Source organism: Sus scrofa, chromosome 8, assembly GCF_054392235.1.
Source record: "Sus scrofa isolate SSC_HxYL_T2T_F1_AM1 chromosome 8, Sscrofa_HxYL_maternal_Yorkshire_Landrace_v2.0, whole genome shotgun sequence".
NCBI classification, from domain to species: domain Eukaryota; kingdom Metazoa; phylum Chordata; class Mammalia; order Artiodactyla; family Suidae; genus Sus; species Sus scrofa.
The window spans coordinates 19,931,673-19,956,701 of NC_139390.1; the positions used below are offsets into that span (position 1 = coordinate 19,931,673).

Sequence of the window (25,029 nt, forward strand, 5' to 3'; positions counted from 1 at the left end):
GGCAGGTGGCTGGGCAGATGGGGGTGGCAGGGTTGACACACTCAGGACAGCCGGGACAACGGCTCAGAGGAGTAAGTGGCGGCGGCTGCAAGACGCCAGCTTTGTTGGAACAAAGCAGCAGGTGAGAGCCACAGAAAGTCCAAACTCCAGGCGCCCACGGAGGGCTGAGGCAGAATAAAACCTTCGACAGGGAGACGGCGGCCTCATTTGCCTTTTTCAATCAATCAGCCAACAATTGAGGGACTAGCCTGGAAGCAAAGACCCCAGCCCCTCCCTCCCCCCATGCCCCCCCCCCAAGCCTTGGCTGCACAGATCATAGTTGAACTTCTCAGAACTTGTCTTCCCTCCTGAAGCCACGATCAGTTGTATAGAAATTTATTTTTATTATTGAGCTCCTATTTCTGCTTTCGCCATCACTGCAGATCAGTTTGGGTTTTGTCTCCCAGCCAAGGGCTTTTCATATTTTCCAGATCACTCAAAAGTCTGTATGTGCTGCCTGGAGCAGGTTTAAGGAACAATCTGCGATTTCTTTCTGAATAAGCAGTTATTTGTACTTTGTTTTGCTTTTCTTGGTTACTGAAGAGAAACAGTGACATAAAGAAAGCACTGGTAACACTTAGGGTTGAGCAGCGCAAATGTCAATGGTAGTGACTTTCAAATAAATAGTTACATTGTCAGGAGCACAAGAGTCTCATTGAGGAAATCTGTGCAGTGACTGCTAACAGGGTGAACACTTTAGGCACAATGTAATCAAGGAAAGAACTGTAAACTTGGCACAGAGTGACCTCGGAAGGTACTAAAAGGAAATGCCAACCCAGGATCCCAGGGTACATTTCCAGACCAGTCACAGTGCATTAGAAGGGGCGGAGGGAGAACTAATAGAGTGAAACTTTGTTTATAGGAAAATGGAGAACGTTCCTTAATTATTTCAGTGATTAGAGTAAATCCAGTTACACTCTGTTTCATTCTCTATTTTAATCATGGTTCTACTCAAAGCCAAGAGATTTTTTTTTAAGTGAGATGTAAAATGCATTTTACCACTTTGCAATATTTTTCTTGTAAAGGATGTTATTATAAAGAAAATAGAATCCTTTTAGCAGAAATTTAAGTAACTGTATACTTAGGACTCCCACCAACCTCTTCCCAGAGTCTTTGGCAGATGACAATGTGGGCAAAATTTGTCTGTCCTGCCTCCCTGTTTAAGGTTGCCAAATTTAGCAAATAAAAATACAAGATGCCTAGTTAAATTTGAATTTCAGATTAAACTATGAACAATTCTTTAGTATAAGTGTGTTCTGAATATTGCTCGAGACCTACTAAAAAAAATCTTTGTTGTTTATCTGACATTCAAATTTAACTGAGGATCCTATATTTCATTTGACCACACCTGCAATTGACTATAGATGTAGAGGTTTACTTCCAGACTTTTCGGTTCTGTTCTCTCGATCTCTAATACTCTCCTCACACCTATATTACACAGTCTTGTGATTCTATAGCTTTGTAATAAATCTTGAAATGGGTACGTCTGAGTCTTCCAAATGTGCTGTTCTTTTTAAAGATCATTTTGGCTATTCTGGGCCCCCTTCCATGTCTACAGGAATTTTAGGATCAGCTTGTCAATTTCTGCAGAAATGTCAGTTGTCATTTTCATATGGATTGCATTAAATCTGTAGATCAACTCGAGGAGTACTGCCATCTTAATCATGTTAAGTTTTCCATCTATGAGCATAGGCTGCCTTTGTTTTAATTTAGGTCTTCATTTATTTATTTCAACGACACTTTGTAATTTCTAGTGTACAAGTCTTGTGCTTCTTTTGTTAAATTTATGCTGAGGTGTTTTATTCTTTTCAATGCTAAGGTAAATAGAATTTTCTTAATTTCATTTTCAGAGTGCCCATTTCTAGTACACAGAAATGAAATTGATTTTGGTATACTGATTGCCATAATAGTTAAGAGTGTAAGTTGGAAAACCCACTGTTCTAGTGAGATATAATTCACATTCTGATTGCCTGCTACCAGGTCATTAACTTTTCTGGGAATTTCATTAGCTTGGCTTTTGGGAAAATGCTATTTGCACTGGCTAAGGGACCATAAACACATAACCTGTCAGACTGTGAGCTCAGGTACACCTATGGAAGTGGGAAGAATCCCATAGGCAGATGTACTGCTCTTCAAGACTGTAACTGCCAGCTTCTCTACTGGATTTCAAACTTCAGGAGAACCTAACAGGGTCTTCTGCACAGTTCTCTCTAAAGCCCAGTCTGGTGCCTGCTTTCACTGTTTTGCCTGATTCACTGACTAAACTGGGGCAGGGGGAGAGGAACTGCTCAAGGGACAGAGCTTAGTGGGATCTGATCTTGCTAAGGGGCCTCACATGAAGCCTGCTGTGGTCATATGTGGCTCATTTATAAGCAGCCTGTTCAGGAGTTCTCATCGTGGTACAGCAGAAACGAATCTGACCAGGAACCATGAGGTTGTGGGTTCGATCCCTGACCTCACTCAGTGGGTTGAGGATCTGGAGTTGCTGTGGCTCTGGCATAGGCCGGCAGCTGTAGCTCTTATTTGACCCCAGCCTGGGAACCTCATATGCCGCAAGTGCGGCCCTGAAAAAACAAAAAATTTAAAAAAATAAAAATAAATAAGCAGCCTGTTCATAAAAGAAAGATCTGTAGGGCTATAACAGCATTATTATCTATAGGAAATGCTGTAAATATTTTTATCTATAGGAAATGCTGTAATATTTTTAAAGAAGTCAATTTATATTATCTTTTTAAAATATATGGTACAACAAATTGTCCTTTTTAATTCTTTTTGTCTTTTTTTTTTTAGGGCCACACCCATGGCATGTGGAGGTTCCCAGGCTAGGGGTCAGATTGGAACTATAGCCACCAGCCTACACCACAGACACAGCAATGCCAAATCCAAGCCATGCCTGAGACCTACACCACAGCTCACAGCAATGCTGGATCCTTAACCCACTGAGCGAGGCCAGGGATCGAACCTGTGTCCTTATGGGTACTAGTTAGATTTGTTTCCACTGAGCCACAATGGGAACTCCCTTTTTAAGATTCTCTTGACAATTTCTGAATTTTTATTTTTTAATATCCTTTTCATTACTGGGTCCTTAGTGGGGTTTTGACTGGATTCAATAACATTTTTATATTCACTTGGGAAAGATTTTATTTTCATGATATTTTTTTATAATCCAAAATTTTGGTATTTCTCTCCATTTATTCAAGACATGTTTTATTTCCTTCAATAATATTTTACTGCTTTCTTCATATAGGTTCTGGGCTTTCCTTGTTAAATTTGTTCATGACGCATTTTTAAAGAATTTATCTTGTAATTTCTATATATATATCTCCTTATTACTAATATACAGAGAAGTTACTATTTTTAAAAATATTTATCTTAGCAGCCATTATGGAAAACAATAAGGAACTTCCCTAAAAATCTGAAAATAGAGCTACTATATGATCCAGGAGTTCTACTACTGAGTATATATCTGAAAAAAAGCAAAAACTAATTTGAAAAATACATACACCCATATGTTCATAGCAGCACTACCTGCAATAGCCAAGACATGGAAACAGCCCAAGTGCCCATCAACAGACAGTTGGCCTAAGAAGATGTGGTGTGTAATATATATACCAAGTCACTCTAGTAATTATCTTACTAGTTTTAAATTCTTTAATTGGATTATTTGGGATTTATAGGCCATAAAATACATTATATGGAAACAAAAATAACATCACCTTTTCTTTTTCAATATTTGAAATTCTTATTTGCTTTTCCTGTCTTATTACATAGTATAGTCTCCCAAATAATGCTAAATAATAGTGATATTAATTTACCTATTACTGAAGTTAAAAGTATTTGCTTTTAAAAATTCTATAGCCAATGCAAACTTTAATACAAAACAGGAAAGTAAACTACATAATTTGGGGGATTAGTAACAACTATGTTTGTATGTAATATAGATATTAATATAATGAATTAATATATTATATATGGAATATAATAGTGAATAATTCTCTGAGCAGAGTAAGCTTGATTCTCCCTGGGATAGAAATAGAGACTTGGAGGAATTTTTCATTCCTTAAATTCTTAAAAGAAGTGATAGAAGAGGGGAGTCAGTAAGAATCTGATATATCCAAGATGGTAGATTAAGAGTTCAAAGATTAGGAACAGCTGGGAGAACAAAGACCAAAGATCAGAAAGCAGGATTTTCTTGGGCAAAAGCCAAAAACACCAGCTGGAAGTGACCACTATGTCAAAACAGTTTTACACAGAAGCCAAAAAAGGGAATATGAAGTTCTGATTGCAAAGAATCTTGAAGATTAATGGAAAGTCTTGACAAGTAGCTTCTAAAAGAAACTTTTACAAGCTTTCAAAAAATGACTTGTCCTCTTCCTATTGGTGTATCAGAGTTCTTTGCTTAGCACAGTGCCTTGTATACAGTTGGCCATCCAAAAATTTGCTTTTTTTGCTGAATTAATAGACAAGGAGAAAGAAGGAGTTCCCATTGCGGTGCAGCAGAAATGAGTCTGACTAGTATCCATGAGGATGCAGGTTCAATCCCTGGCTTCACACAGTGGGTCAAGGATCTGGCATTGCCATGAGCTGTGGTGTAGGTCAAAGACACAGCTCTGATCTAGTGTGGCTGTGGCTGTGTCGTAGGCTGGCAGCTGAAGCTCCGATTCAACCCCTAGCCTGGGAACTTCCATATGCCAGGGGGTGTGGCCCTAAAAAGAGCCCCACCCCCAAAAAAAGACAAGGAGAAAGAAAATAATAGCACCTCAAAAACTAAAGAAAAAAATCAGAAATATCTAATACCAAAAGAGATGACTTTTTAAAGTCCTTTTAAAGGTATTTTATTAAACTATAGCATGAATAAAGAAAAGTATACAAATCATATAGCTCAGTAAATTATTACCTCCAACTAACCATCATTGAAAACAAGAAACAAAACATCACCAGTTCCCTAGAAGTTCCACTTAAGCCCTCTTCTAGCTGCTACCCTCTCCAAAGTTATAGACAAAACAACATAGATTAATTTTAGCTGCTTTTAAACTTTATATAAATAATATCACACAGTATGTACTGTGTGTGTGTGAACGTAAGTAGTATGTACCTTTTTTGCCTCTGGCTTCTTTTGTTCAACATTGTGTTTTTGAGATTCCTCCATATTATTGCTGTAGCAGTAATTTATTTATTCCCACTGCTGTATGATAATCCATTGTGTGAAAATAATATAATCTATTTATCCATTCTATTATTGATGGGCATTTAGGATCTTTCTAGGTCAAAAGTATTAAGAATAGTGCTGCTATAAATATTTTCGTACATGTCTGTGGAAGGACGTTTATAAGTTTTTGCAGGGCTTCTGGGAGTAGAAGTGCCTGATCACAGACATTTGTATTTGCAGCTTTAATAGATATTAGTAAACAGTTCTCGAAGGGGTTATACTGATTTATGTTCCTACTAACAATATACAGTAGTTCCAGTTGCTCTATGTCCTTACCAACCCTGCATTGCCTCTTATATTCTAAACATTCTGGTGGATATCTAATGGTATTACACTGTAGTTTTAATTTGCATTTCCTCGATGACTAATGAGGCTAAGTGACCATTTTTTTGGTTGCAAAATTAAATCATGTTCACAGTATAATATCTAAGAATGCAAGAGTATAAAAATAAAGCTGGTGGTATCAGTTTCCTAGTCTCAGAAACTGAGACTAGAGAATGCAAACACAAGTTTTCCCAAAGAAAGTGGAATTTGTGGAACCTTTTGTTTTTGCACAGACATATTCTTCTAAGTCCACATTTTTTTTAATAAAATGACATTTTGTGCTTACATTTTTTAGATAAACTAAAAGATAGTCATAACCATTATTTGAGCATCTCAATGACCAGCATCTAAGCAAGTATTGCCTTCCAATGTCGGTACCCTTATTGTCTATTTTATGTATGATTACCATGGTGCCAACCTAATAAGTTCAGACACATTGCAAACACAGTGATGGCAGATGCACTATAGGAAAAAGGTAGTTTAAACATAATTTTTTTTTTTTTTGGTCTTTTGTCTTTTTGTCTTTTGTTGTTGTTGCTATTTCTTGGGCCGCTCCCGCAGCATATGGAGGTTCCCAGGCTAGGGGTTGAATCGGAGCTGTAGCCACCGGCCTACGCCAGAGCCACAGCAACGCGGGATCCGAGCCGCGTCTGCAACCTACACCACAGCTCACGGCAACGCCAGATCGTTAACCCACTGAGCAAGGGCAGGGACCGAACCCGCAACCTCATGGTTCCTAGTCGGATTCGTTAACCACTGCGCCACGATGGGAACTCCGGAAAAAGGTAGTTTAAACAGAGAAAACTACCTAAAACAGGATCATAACAATAGAGAGAAGTCAAATAAAAAGAATCTAATGACAAAGTCTGTAACATTCTCACAATGAGGGGAGAAAGGCTGCAATGATGTGGACCACAAAGTTTCTATAGGTTTTCATAGTTTTGTTTTCATATAATTTTAAAGTTTGCCTTAGGTTCTTTCCTTGCACATGTAAAAACCACAAGTGTAAGGGAGTTTGTAACTAGCTTTCTGTTTATACATTTTAAAGTCACATTCTTTGAAAACTAATTTAAATGAATAAAAAATTTTTATTCTCTATTAAAGAGTTGCATACACTGCTCAAGTCTGAGAAATACTAATCTAGCAGTTAACTTGATGCCGAATTTCTAGACCCGGGGCATCACGATGGGAAAATATCAGCACCAACAACCCAGCAGTCCTTGGACTGTAGACATCAGCTTTTGAACTTGAATATGAATTTAAATATCAATGTTTCCGGAGTTCCTGTTGCAGCTCAGTGAGTTAAGAACCTGACATTGTGTCCATGAGGATGCAGCTTCAATCTCTGACCTTGCTCAGTGGGTTAAGGATCCAGTGTTGCCAGAAGCTGCGGCATAGTTCACAGATGCGGCTTGGATCTGGTGTTGCCGTGGCTGTGGTGTATGCCGGCAGCTGCAGCTCCAATTCAACCCTTAGTCAGAGAACCTCCCTATGCTGCAGGTACAGCCATAAAAAAGTGGGGGAGGAATCAATGTTTCTCTAATCCAAAATTAGACTGACTGATTCTTAAAATTGGACTTATTAGAAAGACGGGGCTTAGGAACCAGGCTGGTTTTGCTTCTTGACATGGCTCTACCACCTTTGAACCTCAGCTCTTCTCTAAACTAGAGATTGATGATAATCCAAAACTTATATGAGGATTATACTTCACATATTTAAATCACTGAGAGAGAAAGAGAGAGAGGAGGAGGAGAAGGAAGGGAGGAGGAAAAGGAAGGGGAGGAGGCAGGGAGAAGGAGAAGAGAGAAGGGGAAGTGCTGTGCCGAGTCCTCTGCCTAGAACACTCTGTTCCACAATCTTTGCACGGTTTCTTCCTTCTCTAACTCCTCAGAGAAGTCTCCCTTCCCACACATGCCCTCGCCCTGGGTCCAGTGCCCTCTTTCATTTTCTTTAAAGCAATCAACCCTCTGATTTCATCGTTGCCGCGTATTGGGTATCTAACTTATATCTCTCCCCAAAGCAGGAGTGTGTTGTCACTCAGTGCCTAATTTAGTGCCTATACATAGAAGACTTTCTTTCTGTCTGTCTGTCTGTCTGACTTTCTTTCTTTCTTTCTTTTTCTTTCTTTTGTCTTTTCAGGGCCGCACCTGCGCCATATGGAAGTTCCAAGGCTAGGGGTTGAATCAGAGCTGCAGCTGCTGGCCACAGCCACAGCCATAGCAGTGCAGGAGAGCCACAGCAGAGCCACGTCTGCAACCTACACCACAGCTCATGGCAACACTGGATCCTTAACCCACAGAGTAAGGCCAGGGATCAAACCTGTGTCCCTGGATACTAGTCAGGTTCATTAGCCACTGAGCCATGTGACAGGAACTCCTATTGAAGCCTTGCAATAAGGTTGCTTGAATAAATGCAGGAAGGAAGGAAAGAGGAAAGGAAAGAAGGAAGGAGGGAAGGAGGGAGGAGGAAGGAAGACCCAACTTCAGAAATCACCTAAGTTCTAGATAGGGATGGACTGGGGATTGAGGACAGCATATGTACACTGAGGTATAGGAAATGATTGGCTAACGGGGACCTGCTGTACATCAGAGAACTCGATCCAATATTCTGTGATAATCTATGTGGGAAAAGGATCTGAAAGAGAATATGTGTATGTACATATATAACTGAATCATTTTGTTGTGTAGAAGAAATTATCACAACATTGTAAATCAATTATACTCTAGTAAAACTTAAAAAAATGGGAAAAGAAGAAAAAAGAAATCACTTAAGTTACAGTCTTGGCTTCTGAGCAACGGAATAACTTTGGCAAGTACTGAACCTCTCTGAACCTCAGATTCCCCTATGAATAATGAGTAAGCTGGACTAGACCATCATTTAGGGCATTTCTTATTTTGTATTTCAATGAATGGCTCACATTCAGATACTATTCCCATCTTCCCTTCTTCTCTTCTCTTTCCTCCTTCTCCTCCTCCTCCTTCTTTTCTCTCCCCCTCCAGCCCTCTGTCTGTCAACAGCAGCACCCCCTTGGATTCATGGATAGTTCTAAACCACTTGGAGATATTTTGTGCATAAACACAGACATCTCAAGAATACATGGGCTCTAGACGGCAAATTGTCATCCCAGTTGTTGTAGTGTTTATTTTCCCCTGCCTAGCCAACCCCATCAAAACCACACCCTCCACTGCCAAGCCACAGCCCCACCCTGCCTTTGAAAATAAAAAGGGAATAGAAGGATCTCTGGTTCCTGGGGGGCCGGGGGAGGCGGAATGCTGCACAAATTTTAACTAGTATGATGTTTCTGGAGAAATCAGGGTGCAGCTGACAGGATTGATTACAACTTTATAAAATTTCTTAATATAATAAGCTCCATGAAAATAATAGAAGACAGTGATACCAAATTTTAGATACTGCCAGAAACAGTTCCTCAATTCCTTTTTCTGGGCCATACTTCACTACAGTGACTATCCTTATACAGGCTTAAATTTTAGCCACTTAATTTACAATATGCTCGAAATATACATTTAAAAAACGCAGTGATGATTAGATAGCAACTTTATACATTGGAACTTACATCATTCCTTATTTCAGACCCTCTGAAAAATGGTCTTAGAAATGAAGAAGGGGATTTCTCTCTTGTCTTGAAGAACTGAAGTCAACATCAGCTGCAAAGACAGATTTTAATTTGCTTGTAAATATGTACCTACAAAGCAAGTTTTTACATTTAAAAGCACACAAAGGCTTAGAATCACAGCATTTATGAACTGGAAGAACATTGCGACCTTCATTTAACACATAAGGAAATTGAAACCCAGAGAAATCAAATGACTGGGCCAAGGTCATAGACCCCATTATATTGGAGCTCAAACAAAACCTCTGGTCTCCTGGTTCCACAGTTTTCTTCTCACACTAAGCTGCCTTTATGTGACCTTGTAGTTACTTGCAAATTTCAGTCCTATGTGCCAACCCAGTCACAGATCATGGTAGGTTGGAATATAAAATCATCAGCCCAGGAGTTCCCATGGTGGCACAGCAGTAATGAACTCAACCAGTATCCATGAGGACACAGGTTCGATCCCTGGCCTTGCTCAGTGAGTTAAGGATCTGGCATTGCCATGAGCTGTGGTGTAGGTCACAGACAAGGCTCGGACCTGGCATTGCTGTGGCTGTGGTTTAGGCTGGCAGCTACAGCTTCAATTCGATCCCTAGCCTGGGAACTTCCATATGCCATGGGCACAGCCCTAGAAAAGACAATAGAATAGAATAGAATAGAATAGAATAAAATAAAATAGAATAAAATAAAATCATTAGTCCATTAGAGTTCCCTGATGGCTCAGTGGGTTAAGGATCTAGCATTGTCACAGCTGTGGTGAAAGTTTGATTGCTGGTTCAGGATCTTCTGCATGCCATGGGCATGACCAAAAAAAAAAAAAAACATAAACAAACGAACAACAACAACAACAAAAACAATCCACTAACTGAGAAACCATTTGAGGAATTATAGTATTCATTGTGTTGTGGTTACAGTACTTGCTAATATTTGTTTGAGTTTATGTGTCAGGTACTCTACTATGTGTTACTCGTATTATCCTACTTAATCTCCAACTAACCCAGTGGGGAGGGTGTTGGGGGCAGATAGTCACTTTTCTAAGCCTTTTACATCTAATGTAACTTACTCCTCAAAACTATCCTATAAAGTTGTATTATTACTCCAATTTTACAGGGGAAGAAACTGAGTCTTAAAAATGGTTGAGTCATGCTCAAGTTCAAACTTAAGTACATACCCTTAAACCAAAACACATGCTACCCTTATACCAAAACATATGTTATACAACCTACACGTTAGTTTCTGCTGTCCTATCACCAAACATTATGAAATAACAAATAGCTTAACTTGAGCTTCTTCTCCCTTCATTTATCTAGCTTTAATATTAGCTAGTGGTAGAGATATTTAAAAACAGAGGAACCAAAAAGGAGAGAAGACTATCTACAACCTGGTAACTTATAAAATCTAGGATTTTATTATGATATCAGTAATGCTTAAACTTCAAGAAGTATAGCTGTCATCCATGAAAGTATGTCTTCTGCACATGGTGGCCTGGTATTAAAAACATAATCTGTAAATTACTAAGTGAGCTAGATTCTTTTTTCTGCAAGGAGTAGAGACATGTTCATGTTATATCAGTTAGTGGGGAAATTTGTGGCAAGAAAACATGGAGAGGCGAGGAAACACAGGAAATGGTCTCAGTGGCTACAGTCAGACCTCAGGGATCATCGTTCAGTTTTCTTCAGGTTGCAGTAGTAGCTCTAATTGTTCAACAACCATTCAAGTTATCCACCGCATTTATGACTTGATTTCTCTGCTGGTCTCCTGTCTCTCAACCTGTGCATTACAAATTGACTTCTCTGTATTCTCTTTTCCTATCTCTCTCCTGCCTCTCTCTGCTCTGGGACTCTCTTCTTCTGCCTCTATTTATTGCCCATGTTTTTTCCCTGTAGGGCTCACAATCAAACAGAAAGAGAGGATCTGAGCCAGTACATGAATAGATCTACTGTGCATTGAGTAAATGGTGTTCCCATGGGGTAGAGTGCTCACATCAAGCCATCTCAAAGTCTATAGAAGGCTGCCTTCCCACTTACACTCACCTTCCCACTCACCACTCCTCCCCCATCTTCGTATCCACTAGTTGCAGCCAAGGTAGCAAGATCATATAGAACAAAGCAGGGATCTATATGCTTAGAAGGGAACTTTGAACACAGCAAGCAATGTGTATGGCTTCTCTGGCACAAATATGAATCCTCCTTTATGTATTAATGGCATTTATTTGGACAAAAGCCCTTGCTGAAAAAAAAAATGATTAAACTTAAGGGTAGAAACCAAAAAATTTGCTAGTCATTGCTAACTATTCTCTTATTGTCTACTTCAGCTAGAGTTCCCTTTTTAGTGGTGGCATACTCATAATTGGACACCATAAACTTTTTCAAGCTCTTGATCCTCAACTCTCTTACCTGTTGAATCTATAGTCAAAAACTTTAGTTGACTCAGGATACAAAAAGCAGCTGTTACCTAGCATATCATTCTTTTGTAACTCAGAAGCTCTGATAAATCTGACATTTTTAAGTGGCCATTTGAGGTTTTTGAAGTTGTTTAACTGATGGTTTGACCGACAAGGGGATGGAAAGAATAGTACCTTGTGGTTGCAGACCATTTTGTATTTTTGGAGTGCTCCTCATTGAAATACCACTCTTATTCCCTTGTACTTTTCCTGGTGCCTTGACTTTGCCAAACCATAAAATGAAAATCCTTCACAGCCCCATTCAAGCATCCTCTCCTTTTTCATGAAGCCATCCTGTTTTCCCGAATTCACTTGATTCCTTTGACCTCACCATCATTCATTGCCTGTGCGGTTCATGAATGACACATCTTGCTGTAATTACCAAAATTTTCACTTGTTTATGGTAAACTCCTTGAGGGCAGAGGAAAATGAGCAATGTCTTATTCCCTAAGCCACCTAAAACAATATCTTGCACAAAAAAGATATGAAAAATGGATGGGAGGATCAAAAATGCATGGATCAAAGCGTGATTGTGCCCACTTTATAGATGAGGGAGATGAAACACACCAATTGGGAACTCCAGAAAATATTGCACTGACTCATGATGGCCTGAAACCAAGGTGAAGAGGCAAAGAAAGAAACAATTTAAAGGTAGAAGTAGAGGAGACTGGCAAAGAGTAATTTGAGGAGGAGGAGAATGAGAAGAGACAGGCAAGAAATAGATGCAATCCTGCATTGAGATAAATACAGCAAAGAGAAGGAGAATTTTTTTTTTCAAAGTAGGTGAGGGGGGAGGTAAAGGCAGAAGAAAAAGGTAGGAAAGCATTTTCATAATCTCCCTAGGAAAATGTTTCATGTCAACTTTGAAAAGCTAATTTGGGCTTTGGGAAGTAGGAAAAAAAAAAAATGAGGAAGGCTCTGTCCCTTGGTCAAAGGTAGGAGAACTGAGAAAAGTAAATAGAGGATAAAGAGGAAGAAGAGAAGGAAGTGGTTGGTCCTTTTTTTGGTTATTAAAATTATTCCACACAAAATCAGTTTTTGACAACTTTGCAAAATCAAAGGGAAAAAAGGAAACCACAATGAAAGGAACTTGAGTCTAGATTATACTTTACTTGTTACAATGGAATATTTTACTATATACTTCAAGTTACTTCCACATTCTGCTTTGATCTAATGATGATGTAGACCCAAATAGCACTCTGAGATATTGAATGCTCTATCAGAACCAGGAATGTGACCAGGTACATATATGAAGGCAAAACTTTTAAGGCATGCATTTAAAAGTTTTGTCATGAGGTGTTCCCTTCCTGGCTCAGCGGTTAACGAACTCGACTAGGATCCATGAAGATACAGGTTTGATCCCTGGCCTCACTCAGTGGGTTAAGGATCTGGCGTTGCTGTGAGCTGTGGTATAGGTTGCAGAGTGGCTCAGATCCAGCATTGCTGTGGCTGTGGCATGTGCCAGCAGCTGTAGCTCCAATTCAACCCCCTAGCCTTGGAATTTCCATATGCCGCAAGTGTGGCCCTTAAAAAAAAAAAGGCAATAAAAGTTTTGTCATCAAATAAGAACTTTTTGTTCTTTTAAACCAAACTTTCTTTTTTTTTTTTTTTGTCTTTTGTTCTATTTAGTGCCGCACCTGTGGCATATGGAGGTTCCCAGGCTAGGGGTGTAATCACAGCTATTGCTGCCTGCCTGTGCCAGAGCCACAGCAACCTCAGATCTGAGCCACGTCTGCGACCTACACCACAGCTCATGGCAATGCCGGATCCTTAACCCACTGAGGGAGGCCAGGGATGGAACCTGCAACCTCATGGTTCCTAGTCGGATTCATTTCCCCTGCACCACGACAGGAAATAAATCAAACTTTCTAATCTAGCAATGTTTTATGACCATCCTAAGTCTGACACGAGAATCCTGCCCATTAGGTAAAATGTCAGAGAAAAATTAGTTCTAATTTTATTTAAATTAGAAATTAAAGGCAGGAGTTCCCTTGTGGCACAGTGGGTTAAGGATCTGGCATTGTCACTGACATAGCTCAGGCCACCACTGTGGTGTGGGCTCAATCCCTGTTCTAGGAACTTCCACATGCCTCAGGCACGGCCAGAAGAAAAAGAAGAAAGAAAGAAACTAAAGACAGATGTATGCTATCTTTTCTGTTGGCTTTTAGGATACCTTTCTCATCCAGTTTTCCTCTTTCCACTCTGACTGCTACTCTTGAGTTTTCCTTAGACTCCTCCTTCCTAGATTCCTCTCTTAATGTTGGCATTCCTTGAGAGTCCATCTTTGACTCTGCTTTTCTAACATTTCACAATCTCCTTGGATCATCTGCTCTATTTCTGTTGTTTCAGAAACTGATAACCTCCCCCCCTTCACTATCTGCCACGTAATCCATCTCTACAAAGCTTCACAACCATAATTCAAACAGCCTGGACATCTCTAGTGCAGTCCTTGGGTACCGCAAATTTCACCCGTCCAAAACTGATCTTTTTCCCCCCTCAAACTTGTTCTCCCAGTATACTCTTTTGCCAACACAATCATCCATCAAGTTTCCCAAGTCAAAACACTGGATGTTCATCTTTAATTTCTCCTTTAGCTACACATCCAGTTATTTGGCTCCATGGAGTCTACCTGTTAAGCACTCTTGAACTGTCAGCGTCTATTGATCTCAGGTAACTCCTGCTCATCCTCAGAGCTCCACAATAAATTCTTCCTGACTTTCTTTTCCTTCCCCAGATTATATTAGATCCCCTAACTTTACTCTTTTATTTTACTCTGTGCCTCTATTTTATAATACATATTGGTTCATGGTAGACTAAGTTGATATGACAAATAGACCCAAGTAAGTAATTACTTGGTCATCAGGAACTATTTCCTATTCACGTAACACTGCTGGGCTAGTGTTCAAGCTGTCAGTGCAACTTTCCTCCACACATTTAGGGGTCCTGGCTCCTCTCTGTTTATTTCTCTACCATATCCCATCACTTAGATGTCATTGGCTAGACCTCAGTCACATGACCATATCCCCTGCAAAGGAGGCTGGGAAATGTAGTTCAACGGTCTACCTAGACAAAGAAGCACACAGATTTGGGGCAAAGCTGTCTCTGCCACAATAGCACCTATCACAGTCACCGTTTTACATTTATCTGTCCAATTACACCATTAACATCTGTTTTGTCTACCAGATTTTAAGTTCTGTTCAGACAAATATGTTTTTATTTACAACCTAGTTTCAAAAAACCTCTCTAAATATGTGTTGAATGAATAAATTCTTATTAATCCAGATCTCTAACATATTCATCTGGAACACTTACAGCAGCCTCTCAACTATCCTCCTTGTTGCTTCTCTTTGGCCCCTCCATGGTATAGCCCCTCCAAAGTGATCTTCCTAAGTTGTACATTTGATCCTACCATTTCTTCTACTTCAAAACTCTCCAATAGCCCTTCAATGCCCTCAAAACTGTTTTGCCATGTAGTTCCTTTCCTGTTCATCTTTCCAGCCTTAGTTCTCACCACCGTTCTCTTTCCACATTTCTCCCCATCACAGCTGTACACACACCTCCTCATTCATAAGCTCACATACATATTCTTGCTCCTTCCCATTTATGGTTTGCCTGAAGTAATCAAGACTTCCCCTGCAGCAGACAGCCCTGCCACATCTTATTCCAGCACTTAACACATTGTTTTGCACATGGTCTACATCCTGAAAATGGATGAATGAATGGGAGGGTGGATGGGAGGAGGAGATTTGGATGGATGGAGGAGAGTTGGAGACATGGATGGATGGATGGATGGGTGGGTAGATTAGGAGGAGGAGAGTTGTAAGCCATTGGGTTCAACTTTATTTATTTATTTATTTGTCTTTTTAGGGCCACACCCACGGGCATATGGAGGTTCCCATGCTAGGGGTCTAATCGCAGCTGTTGCTGCCGGCCTACACCAGAGCCACAGCAATACCAGATCCGAGCCGCGTCTGCAACCTACACCACAACTCATGGCAACACCAGATCCTTAACGGACTGAGCGAGCCCAGGGATCAAACCTGCAACCTCATGATTCCGAGTTGGATTCGTTTCCACTGTGCCATGACGGGAACTCTGAGTTTAACTTTAAATAAGATCAGGTAACACTGGTGACAATGTTGGGGTACCATTGACTAAATCTGCCCACCTTGGCCCGGCACAATAATAACTGCTTGAATGAGTTGTCTCACAAGAGGAGCCCCCAGTAAGGAACATGGTGCTGCCTCAAAAACTAACCAGGAGAATTTGGGAAGGGCCAATAGGAGGGAGGAGATGACTGGCCTCCCAGAATCCTTGGCACTGGATCCCATCTTGGCTGGGAGAGGTGCGGCCATCAAGACAGACCCTGAGCTAGACCAGGTGAGGGTCAACCAAGATGAGAGACAACCCAGAAACTAACCACATTCCCATAAGACCTAGGGCTGTGAGCCACAAGGCAGAGCACTTCTCCTAGTTTCCCTCACCCTGCTGCTCTCCACCCAGGCGCCTCTCTTCCCAAGAAAGTCTTTTGCTTTGTTAGCACATGTGTGTTTCCTTGGGCTCTGGAAGGGGTCCTCCTTCCTGCAACAAGTCAGTTAAGAAAGCTTCAGTGGTGGAAACACAATTCCCAAATTATCAAAAAAATTTCCAAATTTCTTTTCATAATCCAAACCTCTTAATCATCTTACTGCAAAAGTTCCAAGGAGGTATTTTTCTTCTCTTTCATAACATTAATTTTTAAAACCCCAATGGCCTTAAACTTATACTTTCTGATGATGCAAAGAGATAATAAGTTGTCTCTTCTCTTAATTTCAAGATAGAGCAGGACACAGGATTACACAGAAGCCCCAACATTTACGTTACCTGTGTTTCCTGGGACTCCTGGAGCTTGATGGATGTCTAAATCTGTAAAATATAAGAGGACCTAATTTCCCCCAAGTCATATTGCTTGTCTGTGCTCCAGAGTCTCGGAGCCTTGAGGGGTAGGGCTTAGAGATGGAGTAAGACTTGTCCAGGGTCCAGCCTCCCATTGTAAATGCAGCTCAGCAGCCAGAATAGCAAACTCCCTGTTTAGGAATTTGCCATGGACACTGCCCAAGGATCATTCCCGGGTTCCTCTGAGAGTAAGAGACTAACTTAAAAAAAAGCAAAAACAAAACCAACTCACATTCACATGTAGATATCACCAGTCTATCACCACCTGAGTAAGAACAATAGATTTCTAAGTGCAGGTGGTTGCTAGAGGCAAAGGAATGACTTTAATAAGGCAGTCACAGGGTGGGAAACTTCACAATTTCAAAATAAGAGGAACAGCTACTTGCCGAAATTGGAATAAAAAGATCATCCTAATTAATTTACCTGCTTGATCACAACTGACGTTCCTGGAAAATTAACGAATGGGTAGGGCAAAAAAACAAGCATAAACTTCTAAACCAATGCTTCTATTCCAAGCGTTCTACCGATCTAAATTTCCTAAAACTTAGTTGAGTGAGTCTGTATGGGCTGTTTTGGTTTTTCGGTGGTGGGAAGAAGGAAGAGAACAGCACATGCTCTGATTTAGCGTCAGCTTCCCTCTGTTTTATTTTCAGCCCAGTCAGAAAACCACACTCTTTGCTTGCCTCACTCCTCTATTTTTCCAAAAAAGTATTCTCTTCTGTGTAAGGTTCTGGTCCAAAATAATCAGTATTGGAAGTTGGGCTGTTTTTGCTTCATTTCTGTGGCCTGAGTCATTCTCTCCAAGACCAGGGTGCCCTCAGGGAAGATGCAGAGGAAATGATGTCATTCTCTCTGGTCTCTTTCTTTGCACTTTGGGCTTCTTCTCTGGGCCAGAGCCTTAATGAATCTGTTTTCTAATTAAGCGGCGAGTATGGTGGGAAAAAAAGGGGCGCTTCTGCCTCTCCCTCCTCGCCAGAGGCACACACACACTGTTTGCGCCTTCAGAAAGCTCAGGTGATTTTGCCAGAATTGGTGCAGAAATCTTCGCAGAGTTGTTGTCAAGCAAGCAGCTGGAAGCAAAGGTATTTCGTTATGCCTAGCACTGGAAACCAAAAAACAGAAAGTGTCCTGCCCAAGGTCAAGCACTGCCCAAAGGAAAGGGAGCTGCTGTGGGGGGCGGGGGGGGGGGCGGTGAATATAACCTCCCGATTCCTCTGCTTAGCTGTCCCCCCAAGCAATGCCCTTTCTGTGCAAAACCCTGAAGAAATGAAGAAAGCAAAACACCTACATTTCGAAAATCTGATTAGAACAGACTTCACATGTTAACTTGCTAAACATGTTTTCAATTCCTGGATATTTTGGACACCGTAGCCTCTCCTAATTATAACTTTGAGTCGATGTTGCTCTTTTTCTCTGATATTTGGCTTCTTGGGCTATTCTTGTGGTAAATTAGCTATTGGCAAATGCACCTGCTTTAATTTGATGGAGGGAGGAACTGGGAAGCTTGGACCCGTACCCCCACTTCGGCTAACTGGAAAACCGGGGCACTTGAGGCTGTTCAAAGTGCTTGCCTCTGAGCTCCAGGACTTGTATTATTTTAAGTCATGGCTCTTCCTGTTGAAATGATCTGTTCAGTCTGTCTGTCTCTTTGACCAGACTTCAGCTTCTTAAGGGCAGGGCTAGTCTTAACTCATTTGGACAAACCCAACACCTTATACTTTGGTAGAAGCTCATGAAATGGCTTCTGGAACTAAAGACAAGGAGGAACAGGTGAAGGGTTGGGCCGAGGGAGGAGAATTCGAGAGGAAGGCCTAAGGGAAAGAAGAGTCCGTGGTCCAGCTGGTGTCCCCAGTTACCTCGAGGCAGCTAAAATCCCTTTTTAAGGATGCAGGCCCTCAGGAGGAAGCAACCCACTAACTAAAGAGTTAATGGAAAGACTGCCTGGAAACAGAATCTGGCTCATAAAGCTGACGGGTGTTCCTCAACCAGTGAAATTGCTGGTCTGGTGGTTAAAAGACCTATTCCTGGCTCCACCCTGCATTACAAACACAGAGCCCTTGGGGGTGGGACCTCAGAGACTTTTTTAATGAGCACCCAGGGTACTCGAGTTTGAAAAGCATTGATGTGGTCTTTCCTGAGTGCATTTCACCCACCTGCATCCCACCCAGGTCCAATTAGTGTGGAGTGTTTTTCATCATCGGAGACTTAGCTTTCCTTGGGAAAGCCAGGGTTGTCCATGTCCAGCATATAAACTATGATGTCCTTTCATTCGTTCAGCCCAGTGTCATGCACACACACATATACACACACACATACACGCGCGCGCGCGCAGAGACATGCAATGGGCACACCCGTTTGCGCTAGATTCCAGATCTCTGCAGGGCCCGTGCCTGGGGCCACTGGCCTCATCCTTTAAAATGCCTCTGGTCTTGGGCCGCCCTAACTAAGACTGAATCTGAAAATTAGATAGCAGGAAAAAGCGGGTTCGGGCACAAACTCTTTGGACAAGTACCCTCGTACCGCAAACCTTTGGTTTCTGTTTCTAGATAAAACCCAGAGACACTTGCAGGCGAGAGAAAAAGAAAAGGTTAATTCTGTTTTCTAAAACTCACTAGAGATTTGGTGAACAGATGAACTTGCATTTTGCCTTCATTTTTTCCAAAGTGATTCATTCTTCTTGGGGCCTGAACACCTGCTTAAAAACAGGGCTTTCTTCTCTCTGTCCTCAGGGCGTGCCAACCCTGTTTGAAACCATGAGGTAGGTCTAATACGTGGCAGGGGGGTGGGGAGTAGTGGGGTGGAGGAAAGTCCTATTTGATGGACATAATGTATTCGTTGTTTAAAATCGTACCTTGCGCGGCAAGTGGTGGTGAGATGTGTGCTGTGAAACAAGGAGCTTGGGGCGAGCTCAGCGCGCCAGGGTTTCCATGCCCAAGGTGAATGTTGACATTACTGAGGCTGGAGTCCTGTTAATACCTTCGGTTTTCCTTCCAAGAAGATGGCATTAAGTTTGGGGTTTCCTCTGCCTCCAAGTTTTTCAGAGCAACCCACAGTAAAAAGGAAGGTTCGCCCAGCAGAATTGACTGGCCGTGAAAACGGACTTGCGTTTCCCCAGGTCACTCATTTGTAGGACGACCTATTGCTGTCCCCACTTCCCTTCTGGTCGGTGGCCTGTCTCTTTTTTGCAGCTCCTTGTCAGTTAATTCACATTTCCTGATTTGGCAAACAGCTTCCCCCCCCACACACCTCCTTTTCTTGGGTAAAACTTCCTGAGTTGACATTAAAGAGAACTGTTACCTCACCCCCAGAGCTTTAGCAGGAAAATGGCATTTAGGTTTAATTGCATAAAGCCCCATAGTAGTTACCACTTTATAAAATTCAAATGACTTTTTTTCCAAGCTCCCTGTTTTCCACAGCTGGCTGGCTGGCAACCTCCAGGGTGGGTGAAATGCCTGCCCTGGCCTCCTGGCCGTGGCAGGAAGCAAGGGTGAAGGTCCTTTCCGCACTTGCTGGCTGAAAGAGGCTGCCAGCAGAGAGGGCTGCAGATTCCAAAGGTTGTTCTGGAATCTAAGAGAAGGCAGGCATACATTACAAGACCAGGGAAGAATCACTTCATGGACCATTTTTACGCAAAGATGTGTACCCTCCTTCAGAAGAGCCTAGAAGACCTGGGCCAGGACGCTGGTCACACAGCTGCCCCTGTCCGCTCGTCAGCATTCAGGGAGACGAGGGGAAGTGAGCTGTCGTTCTTATCAGTGGTGACCACAGTCTTCCCCCGTGCCACTTGCAGCACTCAGGACTCCAAATGTTCTTCCCTCTTCTTCAAAGTTGTAGAATGGTCAAGACTCAGTTATCTCCGGAGATCCTATCATGGTGCAGCAGAAATGAATCTGACTAGGAACCATGAGGTTGCGGGTTTGATCCCTGGCCTCGCTCAGGGGGTTAAGGATCTGGCGTTGCTGTGAGCTGTGGTGTTAAGTTGCAAATGCAGCTTGGATCCCTCGTTGCTGCATCTCTGGTATAAGCCGGCAGCTCTAGCTCCAATTCGACCCCTAGCCTGGGAACCTCCATATGCTGAGGGTGCAGCCCTAAAAAGCAAAAAAAAAACAAAGACTCATTATCTTCACTGGTGCCTTCCTGGGAATCTGTTTAGTCCCATGTTTGCTCCTCCTGGTGGTATCTGTGTCATCTCTGGTTTAAGGGGAAAGAGTTTAGCTTTGATTCGCTCCCTCCGTCTACAGATTTGGGCTCAGATGTGGCCTTTCCTGACCGCAGGCAGAGCCCCCATCCTGAGGAATCCTATGTTACCCTTTTCTCTGCTTCATTCTCCTCTGTAACATTTGTCACTTCCTAATGCTTGGTCCATGCGTTCCACTTTATTTCTTTTATTTGGTTCTATCTTCTGTCACCTGTTCCACCCACCCACATGCCCCCAACCTCTGGGGTGGAAACTGCAGGGCACAGGAACTTGGGCTGCTTTGTTCACTGCTATGCCCCTGGCACCTAGAACAGCGCCTGAGACAGAGTAGGTGCTCGATTCGTATTTGTTTAATAGTTAGTGAATTTGCGGAATTGCTGAAATCCAAAAGAAGGTATGGGAAGAGAGAATTTTGGATCACGGAGAATCTAAAATACCCAGGCAGGAGGGCAAGGATGGGACAGCATTTAAGTGGAAAGTGGGCTGCTTTGTCATTTATTTGCTTATTTATTTCCTTTTTAGCGCCCCACCCGCAGCATATGGAAGTTCCCAGGCTAGGGGTTGAATTGGAGCTGCAGCTGCCTGCTCACACCACAGCCACAGCAGCACCAGATTCAAGATGCATCTGTGACCTATGGTGCAGTTTGCAGCAATGCTGGATCCTTAACCCACTGAGTGAGGCCAGGAATCGAACCAGCACCCTCATGGATACTAGCTGGGTTCTTAACCTGCTCAGCCACAACGGGAACTCCCTGCTTTGTCATTTAATGTTTACCAAAACTACTACTGATTAGATGTCATGGTTGCTATGGCAAAAATGAAGAAGTGGAGGCATAGAAAGCATCTGTGCTTACTCAAGATGACACCGAAAGAAAGTGGCAGGGTGTCTGCCTCTACAGGGTGCTCTTTCCCTGGGCTGCCCTTGACTCCCTGACGCCTATTGGGGACAAAAGCTGGTAATTTGGCATCCTAAGCCGATTCAGTAAAATACACCAAAACTGGCTTCACAGCCCACCTTGGTAACTTAAGGCAAGGCTCTGAATCTCTGTGTGTCCCTGTTTCCCTATAAAGAAAATAAAAAGGTGGGACCTGGCATTTTTTATTTACTTACTGGTGCGGTAGGAAGAGAACTGGAATTAATAACTCCGGAAGAAGAAATTAAAAGCCGGGGAGACTACATGACTCGCTGTGTGGTTAAGTAACATGTCAAGTCAGTGGCCCGAAGAAAAACCACCAGGGCAGAAGGTGTCTTGACAAGTCACAATTGTCACCTCTTTTCCAAACCACATAGTTTTAATGGCGAAAGAGAGAGAGACGAAAAGTGACATGCTAACTTTGAAGCTGTGGAGGAGTTGAAAGTGTTCACTTAGTCTCTCTCCTTAAGGTGCCTAAAACAAAGCTTTAGAAATTGCAGCATGCCAGATGAAGTCTTCGGGCTCAGGGTTCTTATTTGGGTGAGGTAGGCTAGATATGAGGGTGTGTGTGGCATGTTGCGGTGAATCCGCAGAAGTCAATTAAAATGCAATCTATGGAAAATCTGCAGTGGCCTTGGGCTCCAGGCTTGCACACGCTTTGTTGTTTAACACACTGCAATGCTGTCACTGCTGAGGACTTTTCCATTTTCCTGGGTTTGCTAGTTAAATGCTGTATGTGAAACCCTTTCAATCATTTAAATGAGAGAAAAGTACAAACAAGTCTTTACTTCACCAAGACATCAGACCTACACTAGTGGCTTTGATGCTTTGATGTTTAATTGAGCATATACTGTGTTAAGAAAACACTTTGCAGTTTTCCCACCGTGGCGCAGTGGAAACGAATCTGACTAGATACCATGAGGTTGAGGGTTCGACCCCTGTCCTTGCTCAGTGGGTTAAGGATCTGGTGTTGCTGTGGCTGTGGTGTAGGCTGGCAGCTATAGCTCCGATTAGACCCCCTAGCCTGGGGACCTCCATATGCCACAGGTGCAGCCCTAAAAAGCAAAAACAAAAAAAAGGAAACACTTTGCACAGGCAAACCTCAGGTTTTAAGGTTAGTGTCCCTGTATCTTTGGAGAAAGGCTATTTAGCAAAGAAATCTCCCTGTCCCTTGCAGCAAGGGCACAGTCAAATAATATCTTCCTTCTTCAACCTGTGAAATTGGTGTTGAAATTATTTTGTCTCCTCTTGACTAGATGGTATTCTGTCTTGGCTGGAACGGAATCATTGGGCCACGTCATTTTCTATAAGTAAAAGAGCCAACTTGTGAAAATCGGGCTCGGCTCCCTCTCTGTAACTGTAGCACTCGTGAAAAATCCAACATTTATGGAATTCCTTAGTTAATGATTTAGGAATCTCCCCTCCAGCCCCTGAACCACCAGGGAGGAGCCATTCTCTTTTCTTGGGTCTGGAACAAGGCTACAAACTGTGGGCTTCTGGGGCCCAGGTTCTCCAATGCGTGACCCTTGTGGTGTACCCTTGAGAATTGTGTCGATAAGTGCCAAACTGGCTGAGCTGTAGATGCCCGAGAAAGCTGGGGCAGTACCATGGAAAACCCAATGTGTGAGGAGAAGCATGTGGTGGACACATAGCCTGCCCCAGGTGGAGGGCGCTGGCCCATGCCTTTAGCTGAATGTTAAACTCTCTAGGATGGTGGGGATGGAGGAAAGTACGGCAAAGTCTGGCAGAAGGGACGGACGTAGCTTGGATGTGTGGGCTCACATTTTTCCCTGAGAGAAATGCTCTCCCGACCCTCTTTAGCCCCAAAAGCCCAGAGGAAGGATTTTGCTGGCACGACTAGGGCTTTTAAATGCATTACTTTTCCCCATAGGCTTCTGTCATGCTATTAAAAATTGGACACCACATCCATGTCATTTTTATAAGCTATTTGTACGTGATATCTTCATGTTCTTGTTCCTAGTTGCTGCTGATTTCCTATATTTGTGCTTATTTCAAATATGTAGATATATAATAGATACATACATCTTGTTGTCCAAGCTAGTGCCGTTGCTGAATATTTCTTGAGCACCTACTATGTGCTATGCAGTGGATATAGTATTATGACTGAGAATGCCAAGCCGTTGACATTCTCATTAATATCTCTTCAGAGTTCCCTCTGTGGCACAGTGGGTTAATGATCCAGCTCTTTTCTGTGGCGTTGTTGGTTTGATCCCCCACCCGGTGCAGTGGGTTAAGGATCCAGCATTGCCACAGCTGTGGTGTTAAGTCACAGATTGCAGATGTGGCTTGGATTCAATCCCTGGCCTGGGAACTTCCATATGCCTCGGGGGCAGCCAAAGAAAAACCTCTTCATTGACTCTGTCCCTTTATCCTCTCTTTGCTTCTTTTGCTTTTTAATTACTTTGTCACATGTGCTCCATATTCATCTTCAATTTTTTTCTAAAAATAAGGTGCTGAAATATAATTTTCAAAAAGATAACTCTCATACAAATATAAAATGAATATGTGCGAAAGACTTTAACTCATTAATTCTAGAAAGTTAATTAGAAAGTTAGAACATTTCTAGGTAATAACTAGAAAGATGTTAAAACTGACTCAAAGGACACTTTAAAGAAGACATATATGTGGACGCAATCTGGCATGCCGAGAGGAATTTACTAAGAGATGCAAAATTGCCTGGCACAGAGTAGGTACTCAATACGTTAGCCATTTGTGGTGAACGTCTGTCCTACCTGGTAGTTCTGAATAAATATCACTAAATGAAACCTGATTAAACAGAAGGGTGGGTCGGGTGGAAGGGGATGGCAGAGTGAGCCCAGCCATAAACAGAGGGGTCTCTTGTAGAAGACAAGTCTTGCATAGCAGGCTGTTCTACAAAAGATAGTTGAAATGTTTACACCGACTCCTGGAGCCGCTTAGACTTGCTTTTAATTTAGGATGATTCTAAGACCAGACTAGACAAGCAGTGGTGAATTTCAGTAAAACCTCCCAAGAAGATGGCAAGTTTTTGCATGCCACACTTGAACTTCTCATTTTCGGGTAGAGAGAGGTGAAAGGGTTCTGGGGAGTGGAGTTGAAATTGTCTTTTAAGGACTAGAATCATAGAGATGTTGCTCCTTGGGATGCAAGGGTAGAAAACTCAGCACTGTTCAGTGGCCAGGAGAGCCTCTTTCCTGCCCCGGCCTAACCGTCGACAGTGGCAATTGTCCCCGATCAGTTCATTCTCTGTGCCCCCGAGTGACTGAGCAGACCATGTTTTTACTGTTCTATGAAAGTGCTTTAGCAGCTTTGCAAACGTTTGATTCAAATTTCATTTTTTACTGTTTAAAAAAT

The 25,029-nt window shown here is 42.2% G+C and overlaps 1 protein-coding gene and 1 long non-coding RNA gene across 6 annotated transcripts in view; one reads left to right on the forward strand and one right to left on the reverse strand.

The window, feature by feature from the left end:
• The window catches only part of RBPJ (recombination signal binding protein for immunoglobulin kappa J region), a 233,547-nt gene that overhangs the window by 67,499 nt on the left and 141,019 nt on the right, over positions 1-25,029 (forward strand). The gene's annotated exons all lie outside the window — the stretch shown is intronic.
• The window catches only part of LOC106504605 (uncharacterized), a 73,526-nt gene that overhangs the window by 10,492 nt on the left and 38,005 nt on the right, over positions 1-25,029 (reverse strand). Inside the window, exons 1-2 of one of the 3 annotated variants that reach the window (XR_014812275.1) lie at positions 16,492-16,595; positions 9,147-9,237 (exon numbers count right to left, since the gene is read on the reverse strand). This is a non-coding gene — a long non-coding RNA (uncharacterized LOC106504605). Of the gene's footprint in view, positions 1-9,146; positions 9,238-16,491; positions 16,596-25,029 lie in introns of those variants that run through there. The other 2 variants (XR_001298225.3, XR_014812274.1) reach the window with 2 other exon arrangements.